Below are 11,163 nucleotides of genomic sequence, written 5' to 3'. Positions count from 1 at the left end.
AGCTAACGAAACAGTTCGTTGGGGTGGTAATTGGCATGTCCCTCGTAATATGCCTGATTCTTACGGTGTTCATCACAACTGGCACAAGAAGAGTATATTTTGGAAGTTGCCATATTGGAAGGATCTTCTTCTGCGCCACAACCTCGATGTGATGCATATAGAGAAGAATTTCTTTGAGAACATCATGAATACAATATTGAATGTCCCAGGGAAGACAAAAGACAACATAAAATCGAGGTTGGACTTGCCGGATATTTGCTCAAGAAGCGAGTTACATATTAAAAGCAATGGACAAGTTCCCGTTCCGATATTCAGATTATCTTCAGAAAAAAAGTCGGTGTTGTTCAACTGGGTGGCATCAGAAGTGAAGTTCCCTGATGGGTATGTTTCGAATCTCTCTAGATGTGTTGAAAAGGGTCAAAAGTTCTCCGGGATGAAGAGTCATGATTGTCATGTCTTTATGCAACGACTACTGCCCTTTGCATTTGCGGAGCTACTTCCAACAAACGTACATGAAGCACTTGCAGGTACGTAGTGTATTATATCACAATAATTTTATAACGGTCTAATTTGCAAATAATATATGACTAACAATGTGTTTAATTTTTTTTGGAATATAAAAGGCATTGGAGCATTTTTCAGGGATCTGAGCACACACACTCTTAAAGAAGAAGTTGTGGAACAGCTTCAGGAGAACATTCCCATCTTATTGTGCAACTTGGAGAAGATATTTCCTCCCGGATTTTTTGACGTCATGGAGCATCTAGCTGTCCACCTCCCATATGAGGCATTGCTTCGTGGACCTGTACATTACGGATGGATGTATCAGTATGAGCGAGCCATGAAATATTTGAAGGGAAAAGCAAAGAACCTCGCCAAAGTTGAAGGTTCTATAATTGCTGGAAGTTTGACGGAAGAAGTTTCTCACTTCACATCGTACTACTTTGCGTCAAAAGTACGTACCCGGAGAAGAGCTCCAAGAAGATATGATGATGGTGGTGTTGCGCCAACATATGCAGTTGCTGGTGTTCCAGACATCTTTAGCCAGATTGGGCGACTCGGTGGGAAGTCTAAAGAGGTTTGGTGGTCGAGTGAACAAGACGCTCATAGTGCACACACCTATATTCTACTCAATTGCGAAGATCCATTGATGCGTTATTTTGAAAGGTAACATATATTGACACTTCGAAACACATATAAGTATAATTAATTATATAATTGCGAGAGATTCATTCCTATAAAATGTGATTTTACAGCCTATTTGTTTCTCAAGTCGAAGAAACATTTCCTGGTATATCCACAAGTGACGTAGACAAAAGGAAAGATCAACACTTCATTAAGTGGTTGCGGAATCAGGTATTAACTCAAACTCTTTTTTCATACATGATCTGTATTTCATTAACATTCTCTTTATTTTTGCAGGTTGATTATGACGACGACGATGCAGATTATCCTAAGTGGTTACACGAAGTAATTCAATCTCCACTTGTAAAGGTCACCACATCACAGATGTATTTCACACGAGGCTATACTTTTCATACATATGAGTATGGTAGACAGCGGGCGACCAGTAACTATGGAATATGTGTGAAAGGGGAAACAGATTTCTACGGGATCTTGACGGAGATTATTGAAGTCGAATTTCCAGGGATACTGAAGCTGAAATGCGTCCTCTTCAAATGTGAATGGTTCGACCCCGTCGTCAACAGAGGTGTTCGGTCTAACAAATTCGGTGTAGTTGATGTCAACGGTGGACGAAGGTACAACAAATTCGAGCCTTTCATCTTAGCTTCACAAGCAGACCAAGTTAGCTTCCTTCCATACCCTCGGATGAGAGATTCAGGTATAAATTGGTTAGCAGTGATCAAAGTTACACCTCGAGGACGAATCATCAGTGGAGAAGAACCACCATTGCAAGAAGAACAGATAAATGAAGTCGAGGAACCTGAACAAGAAATTGATGACATCCTTCTCATTGATCCGCATAATCACGAGTACGAAGATCTTACCGATGATGCCACAGACGAAGCTGTTGAAGACGAGTTTAATGAAAATGATGATGTTTCTAGTGATGACGAGAATGTCGATGTATCCGATTGATGTATTTGTTTTATGAATAAGATGTGGGAGTTTGTTTTATGAATAAGGTAATGTGGGGTTTGGAATAAGGTTGTGTTTGTTTTATGAATAAGCAAATGTGGGAATTGTGGTTTGGAATGGAAATAAAGATGGGGTTTGGAATATATGAAGTAGAAAATAAGGAATATGGGGTTTGGGGTTTCGGATTCTAGGGATTTAAACATAACACTCGTTAATTCCACGTAAGTAAAAATCGTCGTAAAGGACTCGTAAGCCAACGAGGAAATAACGACGAAATATAAAAATAAAGAACGCGGGGCTCGTTAATTCCACGTAAGCGCAAATCGTCGTAAAGACCACGTAGGATGAAATCGTCGTAAATACCACGTATGAGAAATCGTCGTAAAGGACTCGTAAGCCAACGAGGAAATAACGACGAAATTTAAAAATAAAGATGGGGTTTGGAATATATGAAAATAAAAAATATGGTGTTTGGGGTTTGGGGTTTGGGTTTCGGTTTGGGGTTTGGGGTTTGGGGTTTCAGGTTTGGGGTTTGGGGTTTGGGGTTTCGGATTTTAGGGATTTAAACATAACATTCGTTAATTCCACGTAAGCAGAAATCGTCGTAAACACCACGTAAAAGGATTTAAACAGAACACTCGTTAATTCCACGTAAGCGCAAATCGTCGTAAAGACCACGTAGGATGAAATCGTCGTAAACACCACGTAAGCAGAAATCGTCGTAAATACCCGTAGTGTAAAAACTAGAAAAAAAGGAAAAGGAGAAAAATACCAGATTAACATGTGGCAAGACTTCCAGCAATTATAATACGTAAGTCTCGCCCACATGAATTCTAATATCTTCTCCTTTTCCTATTTTTTTCAAATATTTATAATTTGAATAGTATTTTGCTGAGGAATGTGATTTGAGATAGGGTGTGATTTGGGAGTTTGTGTGTGGTTTGAGAATGAGAGTTGTGGGTATATTTATAGGAAAGCAAGGCTCGTTAATTCCACGTAAGCAAAATCGTCGTTAATACATAAAAACAACGGGCCTTTGTGATTCCTCGCAATTTCCTCGTATTGAAAAACACGGGCCTTTGTAACTGCTCGCTATTTCGTCGTAACCTTACGAGGAATTTGCGACGATATGTAATCTTATATATACCCCCGAGCGCTCACTCTTTCTTTCCTCTCTACTTCCTCTCCACTTCCTCTCCATTTCGTAGCAATGGTAAGCCTCTCTAATTCTTCTCTAATTTGGTTAGTTTAGGATAGATTAGATGGTTAGTATAGGGAATTTAGATAGGTTTACGGATTTTATGTTATTTAGTGTTCATTAGGTGGATAATGTTGGGAAATATACTGTTGATGTTAATTTTAAAATTTAATTTTTTTCTCAGGTTCGAAAAGGAAGACTTACTGCCCATTACAGAGAGATCTTCGGTGAGCCGGGTAGTCGTTTAGACCCGGCCTCTTCTTCAGCTCCCGGTTCTTCGGGTCAGGAGACTGTCCCCGAGACTCAGTACACTCAGAGAGTCTCTGGGTCTACTTCTTCTAGTGCACCATCGGCTCCTCATGTGCCTTCCCCGATGGCTCATCCGACGATGCCTCCTCCTGTGCCTCCTCCGATGGCACCTCCGATGGCCGCCGATATTCATCCCGATTTGATGGTGCCTCCGAGTGCTCCTTACTCGCAGTACACTGTAGAGGACATTCTCCGTCTGCCAGGCAGAGAAGGTTTACCAGTCATCGACCCCGACCGACCGGACGGAACTTTGTGGTATGTTGCATTAATTTTTTTTTTAATTCGTTTAAAATTCTTTTATAACATTAAAAAATAATTTATATTTTAAATTTGTATTTTCCAGGTGGGGGGTTGACGGATGTCTTGCATCGGACGTAACCGACACGATCAAAGGTTACTTCTCCATGGCACATCCGAACTGGAGTAAGACGCCTCACTACGTCAGAAAGACGTGGTTCAAAATTTACGCTGTAAGTTTCTATTAATTAATTATATATACTTTAATTTTTTCATGATTTATATATATACTTTCTAAAAAACTAATTGTTAATTTATTTTTTCCAACAGCAAAAATATAATTGGGCCTTGGGGATCACTGAGAGGGTGAGGAAGAAGTTTAACGCGAAGGCGAAAGTTCGCTTGTTGGACACGGTCTCCAACTGGAAGGGTGACTGGATCGTGAAGGGGTATGAGCGTGGCAAACCCGCTGAGCTCACCACGGATGTGTGGGATGGCCTCATCCGTTATTGACGCCTTCCTGATTCCATTAGAATCGCCCAGGCATGCTCTAACTCCCGTAACACGGTCGATGAGCACGGAAACGGGCCGATGCTTCACACTACGGGCCAAAAACCCCACGCCGGTGTCCGTTTGGAAATGGTAATAAAATATTTTATTAAATAAATTTTTTAATATATATATTTTTATTCTAACTTTCTTAAATGTTTTTTAGGCCAAAGAGACGGGACATCTCCCGTCTCTTATGGAACTTTACGAGAAGACCCACAAGAACAAGGCGGGCGTATTTTTAGATGGCAAGTCCAAGCAAATCTACAACGACGTGGTTGCTCGGGTTGAAGACCGCCAGACCCAGCTGACCCAACAGTCTACCGACGAATTACCCGTCACCTTATCCACACTTGAAGTGGATAAGATTTACGAGGAGGTAAATTTTCAAAAAATTTAATTTTTTATTATTCATTTAATATAACTTTAAATTTTTACTAACAATATTTATTTTTTGTTTTTAAGGTTGTCCCTAAAAAAAAGGACGGACGTTGGGGATTGCTTCTGTCAACGATGTTCCGAGAGCGACATCGTCTTATGGTCAGCGACGGGATGATTAAGTCACTGAGCTGCGTAACGAGTTGGCCGCGACAAAATCTCGTATGGTGGAGTTGAGGGCTTCTTGGACGTTATAGCGGCCACAAATCCGGAATGGGAGTCCATGTTGAGGAACATGCGACAACAACATCCCATTCAAGGCGACTCATCCGACGTACATAACGAGGCGGATGTTACGAGGAGGAGTGATGAATTCTACCAGGCGATGAACGACCCTTAGTTTTTTTTTCCGGTTGTTGTATTATAAATTCAAAACTTATTTATATATAAAATATTTTCGTATTGATTTATTTTTATTTTAAATTATAATTTTATTAATAAATTAAATAATTTTAATTATTTTTTTATTTATATTTTTAAATTCTGTAAAATAATAAAAACGAAGTAAATTCGTAGCTAATGTACGACCTATTTACGTGAAAACCTTACGAGGAAATGACGAGAAATAATAAACGCATATTTTACGAGAAAACATTTACGAGGAAATAACGAGGAAAGATAAACGAGTATTTTACGAGGAAATACTTTTGTGGTCGTTACGTGTATTTTGCGAGGAAACACTTTCAAGGTATTTACGTGTAATTTACGAGGAACTCGTTTTGAGGTATTTACGAGGAAATATAGCGACCTCCTTACGTGGAATATTGACGTGGTCTTTACGACGAAATGATCTACTTCGTCTTTACGACGAAATATATTCCTCGCTAAGTTACGACAAATTAGCGAGGAAATATGTGTTACGACGGATGAGTAACGAGCAAACGTGGTTCCTCGCTAATTCGTCGTAAAGTCTCTTTTACGACGAACTCACGAGGAAAACCGCCCTCGTTAAGATTATGTTTTCTTGTAGTACAGATTGGGATGCGTAGACTGAAAGACCTTCAGTGATGTTCAGAACAGGGGAGTAATACGTGTTGTACTTTTTTTCTTCACCATGGTTTTGTCCCATTAGGTTTTCCTGGTAAGGTTATAATGAGACAACATCTAAAGCGTATTACAAACTCTGTATGGTTATGGCATCCAAGGGGGAGTGTTATAATTCATATTGTGGATGTCTATAACCGGCCCATATGTTAGAGAGAGAGATGGCAGCCCATGACAGAGAGAGAGCCGGCGGCTAGAGAGAGAGAGAGAGAGAGCCGGCGGCTAGAGAGAGAGAGAAACCCTAGTTTCCTTTTCCTTATTGGTTTATGATTTGTACTATTTCTATATTCAAGTCTTTTCATATTTGTGTTTCCTTTTATCTCTCTTGTAATTCCCTATATATAAAGAGTTCTTTATGTTTATGAATAATACAGAAACAAGAATACAGATTCTATTCTCTAGTTTCACAACATTTCCTAGTTTTTATTCCAAGTTTCCTATTTATTTTAGATATTTATATGGTTTATTTTATCTTACGTATTTATGGCTAGGTTATATTTTTCATCAAATTTAATTGTTATATAGATATTCAGATTTCTTAAATTTTTCTGGAATACTTTTTTAATTATCTATTAATATTTAGTTATTGTTACCCTTGTGAATAACTCCTTGTACAAAGAAAATAAGAAAATATTGTAAACTATCATAAAATGTTGCAGTTTTTTGTGAACTTTAAACATTTGCATAAACCGAAAAAAATATTTATAGTACTTGCTCGTTTCATTTTACCTTCAAAAGCTACTCAAACACACGGAAGACACCAGAAAGTTAAGATTTAAGTTCAAAAACACCAGAAGTTAGGGGAAAAAAAAGGGTTCAAAAATAGCTGTAGAAGAAGATGTTGCGATCACATAGCCTTTGCATCTAAAAAGAGAACCCAATAATTATATATCTAATCTGCTGCCATGATCGTAGAGGTAACTTCATTCAACAACTCTAACTTGTCATGCACACATTTATCTTTCATGCCCTTCAATGTCCTTCAAAGTTTTGAGATTCATGTTCACTGGCATGCAATTTTTTCATCTTCTCTTGGGTTTCCTTCTTAGTCTCAGTTGGCACCTTGGTCCATTTTGCCTTCAGAAAATCCATACCAAGAAAAACGAATTCTCATTCCAATCAGATTTTGTCACAACATGTGGTGACTTCTCCATATCTCCTCTTTTACTACTGTCTTGGGCATTCTTACCATTACGCGAAGACGCCAAGTCATGTTTCTTTGTCACTCTCTTCTTACTCTCCTTTGATTTCCCAATAGCAGATTCAAAAGCTATCACTTCAGCTCCCCCAAATAGCCTTTGACAACTGAAAGCACTTTTGTTGATGAGGATTCGAAGCGAAGCTTGTTCACCCGTCATTTCTGTAGTTGTATATTTCCTACTCATAGTCTGAAGCTTCTCCTTGAACTGTCTCAAGGTAACATCAAAGCTAAGAGAACCCTTCATGATTCGTAGAGCCTATCTTCTAGTGGATTCTTCCCTTTGGAATCAATTATACCTTGTAGCAAAACAATCTCATCTTTCTCACCAAAAAGTCTTTTAGAATTTGATCCCATTTTCTCACATTGTTTATAGATTTTCTTGACTCCCTTCGAACCTAACGTTGGTTGAAACCCCTCCAACCGGTCGCTTCGTCCCTGACAGCTGAAGCTTGTCGGAACTCCTTGGTTGATGATCTTCCGGCTCGTCTTCATCAGAATAAAAGATGGTATGCGGGTGGCCTTGTTCAGCTTCTCCTTCCCCTTCTTGAGACAAACGAACTCTATTTCTTTCTCGCCGACGCTTGAAGATAAGGTTGGAACCCGATTAGCACTTATGGTGGCTGGCATAAGAGTCACCTGAAACAGAATTGAGAAGGTTTCATAATCAAGAAATGGAAGCTACATGCTGAATGAAAAATCGTATAGAACAGCTAACAATGTTCATAAGATCGCCGGAAAACATCACTATTATCAGAATCTCAAAAACGGACTGACCTTTAAATCAAGCAAGAGATGTGGACAGACATGAGTTCATCACCCCACCTAACATTCCTCGCCTCCCAGAAACAAAACAACATCATCTCAATCATGGTAAAAATCAGGGCCGGAGGAAGAAGGTGAATCGAAACCCTAGAGTTGGAGGCTACATCACGACGGCGGAGAAGAATAAGGGTTCAACCCTTGAAACAGAACCCGACGCGTTTCAAGTCGACTTACTCTTTTTCTAAGATGGGCTTTACAAAGCTTTATTAAAAAAATCGTGTGAAATCAAAAGCCCAAACGAATATTAATCTTGAATGAATGAAACGCAAAGTTTCATGCCCGGGACACGTGGCGGCTTCACAGAGCCCGACTTTCTGACCTGTAATCATATGTGGCAGCCTTAGGAGTGAGTAAAACACTCCTTTATATAATATATATATAAGACTAGGGGAGATCCGCGCGAAAGGGATGTGCAAATGTGTTAATTTATTTGTTAGATCTTGGTTTGTTGGTTGCCGACTTCATATGTATTTTTGACATGTTGAACGTACCACTATACTGCAGTGGTTATTCTTAAAGCATAACCTCAACAAAGCTTCAGTAAAATAGGAGGGTCTTCGTGTGGAGAGCTTAAGTAAATATTCCTTGCGTGCATTGAGTGCACTCCATACTGCTAGAACCAGGTTTTCCTCTGCAGAGCTCTCGACACAAGTTGGCTGGACAGGTGCTGTCTTTGCAGCCAAACCTACCTATCTTGATGTCATTGTTTGTGTTATTTTTTAAAATAAAATTATTAGCTTCTCTTAACATCAAGAGGGATTTCATGTACCAGATAAATAGGAATCCAGAGTCAAGAAAGGCTTGCTCCATGACATAAACCAGCAAAAGAGGCAAAAGACCCGAAATCCACAATTGCTTTGGATTTGCGTTATCCAAAGTACTTTGCTGTCTTAATGCGAAGGAATTTTTTGCAACCACAAGTACTCTTCTGAAAAATTCATGCCAATTTGAAGCCGTAAAAAGAATCAAATAACAAACATATAAAAGAAGAACACACAACATCAGACAATGGAAAATGAAAAAGATGATGATGATCCATGCTTTACTCCAATGCTTTAAATGGCTAATCCAAGCTTCAGTATAGATAATAGATTGTGGATATGGTTTTAAACTAATTGTTCTTCATCCCTGTTGGAGGAGACCAGATATAGCAATCTGGAGATCGATGTATACATGAGGAACTCTACAATCATCTAGACAGCCATGATGGTATTTAAATTCTGTAACTTCTCGTGAGATCCGATCTTTTCATTATAAATCTTAGGATCATCAGTTTTCATTTCTTGAGACTTGATTAGCCACTGGGAACTTGAGTCTTGGCTTAGATCTATTAAACCTTCATCACTTAAGCAATGCATCTAGCTGATGCATATAAATAGATCCTTAGAGAGATGACTATTTAACAAAAAATCATGACAAAATAGTAGAGAAGCAATATAATAAATTCAGGGTATGAATAGTGACCAAAGAATGAAGAGGAACAATGCATTCCTTAACATTCCTAAAAAAATTTACCATTCATAAGGAATAGTTTTTCCACTTCATTCCTTCTCATTCCTTTTATTGTAGTGAAATATTGAATAAATTTGTTGCTCACTAAGGCTCCGACTGGTGACTTTTCTGGGAACATGAGGAACAAATAGGAAAGAAACGTATAGGAATAAAATTTCAGGAATTAAAAGGAATGCTTATTCCTTATCAAATTTAACAAGGAATGCTTTTGTTCTATATTTCTCTACAAAAAAAGGAATGGGGAGGAACAAGAAGGAAAAACTATTCCTTGTGAATGGTGATTTTTTTTTAGAATGATAAAGAATTAAATGTTCACTTTCGTTCCTTGGTCACCGTTCAAAGCCTAAATATTATAAGGAATCATTATTCCTCATCATTCCTATAATTTTATTCTTTTCGGTTCTTTTTCTATGTGTTCCCAATGTTCCTGTGTAATGGTTACCAGTTAGGCCCTCAGATTCTATCATCAAGGGGACACGAAGAGCTACCTTTTCATAAAACAGGAGCATGTTGAATCCCATGAGCTCTCCTATTTTCTTGACAGTGCATGCTCCCCAGAAACACAGAAGAAGCGCCACCACCGTTTGGGACAACGGCCAGACTAAATCGGAAAAAAAAAATGGAATTTGATTAATCTTCTGAAGCAGTGAGATTTGGTGAATTACTTATCCCTATTTACAATCTCAAGAATTAGGGATTTGAGATGGAAATTGAGAAAAGTGGTCATTAAAGCCGACTTAGTGGCAGAGTTGAACGGAGGGAGATAATGGAGAGACGTTAAGAAGTGGATTCAATGAGAAACAAAGGCGTTACACATAGGTTATGTAGTCGGTCGTGGAAGATAAGGTACGAAGAAGACGACGCTAGAAGATATAGAAGGTGTTAGTGGGTCCAATGTTTAGTCTGGGTCGAGATTGGACTTTTCCCCTACACAAACGAAAAAACACTGAATATGTAAGCCCAACGATTAAAAGCCCAAGAGATCTGAGATTAAATGAAGTCATGCGTTTTGGGCGGAAGAGACACGTGTCAACACTACAGGACTCGACTTTCTGAGCTGGCACTGAGGTTGCGCGTTCAGGAGAGAGGCGAACATATTTATATATATATATATATATATATATATATATACTAGGAGAGTGTCCGCGCTTCGCGCGGAATATTGTTTTATTGTTGATAGGAATATTGTTTTATTGTTGATAAGTATGAGTTTTATGGATGATATAATTATGTAGTCGTCTTTATTTGTTAAAAGTATTATTTGGTATTTCTACTGTATTATGTAGTAGTAGGTGTGTTAATATATTTTGTGTTTGTTTTTTCAATAATATGTTGTCGTGTATATAATAGTATTTGTTAGTGGTGACGTGAGCCTCTCATATAAAACATATTTAATTTCAATAACTTTGCATTTATATATTTTTTGATTCTAAGATTAACGATTTCAGAGTCAAAATTATATTTTATTTTATTTTCAAATTTTGAACATTATTTTTTTGAGATGTTTTTTGCCATATCTCCATATTTTGACCTTACCTATCACCATCTTTGTATTTCGTTTACCTTACCGGTGCTTCTTCCAGGAATGATTGTTATGTTTTGGAGTAGAGTTCTTATTGTCCGTCTTGTCATGTGAGATTATCTCATATTTGTTGTAGATCGGGTCTATGAGTTCCAAGTTGTGAGGTTGTTTCTCACTGCATTGTAGGTTTTTTCGGTCAATATTGATTGCTCATCTTCTTCCTTAAATTTT

The 11,163-nt window shown here is 38.2% G+C and overlaps 1 long non-coding RNA gene across 7 annotated transcripts; it reads right to left on the bottom strand.

The window, feature by feature from the left end:
• Nucleotides 1-6,562: 6,562 nt before the first annotated feature.
• LOC106376781 lies at nucleotides 6,563-10,348 on the bottom strand. Of its 7 annotated transcripts, none has more exons than XR_007318510.1 (4): nucleotides 9,899-10,348; nucleotides 8,668-9,518; nucleotides 7,851-8,587; nucleotides 6,563-7,712 (listed from the first exon to the last, which is right to left on the bottom strand). It is a non-coding gene; the product is annotated as an uncharacterized LOC106376781 (long non-coding RNA). The 7 variants fall into 7 exon arrangements; XR_007318511.1 differs by having other exon boundaries at nucleotides 8,668-9,260; nucleotides 9,899-10,339; XR_007318515.1 differs by having other exon boundaries at nucleotides 7,851-8,591; nucleotides 8,668-8,826; nucleotides 9,899-10,336.
• Between the last annotated feature and the right edge of the window lie 815 nt (nucleotides 10,349-11,163).

This window comes from Brassica napus, chromosome C1, assembly GCF_020379485.1.
Source record: "Brassica napus cultivar Da-Ae chromosome C1, Da-Ae, whole genome shotgun sequence".
In the NCBI taxonomy this organism is placed as follows: domain Eukaryota; kingdom Viridiplantae; phylum Streptophyta; class Magnoliopsida; order Brassicales; family Brassicaceae; genus Brassica; species Brassica napus.
The sequence above is the reverse complement of the archived record's forward strand: the minus strand, read 5'-3'. Positions and strand labels throughout refer to the sequence as shown.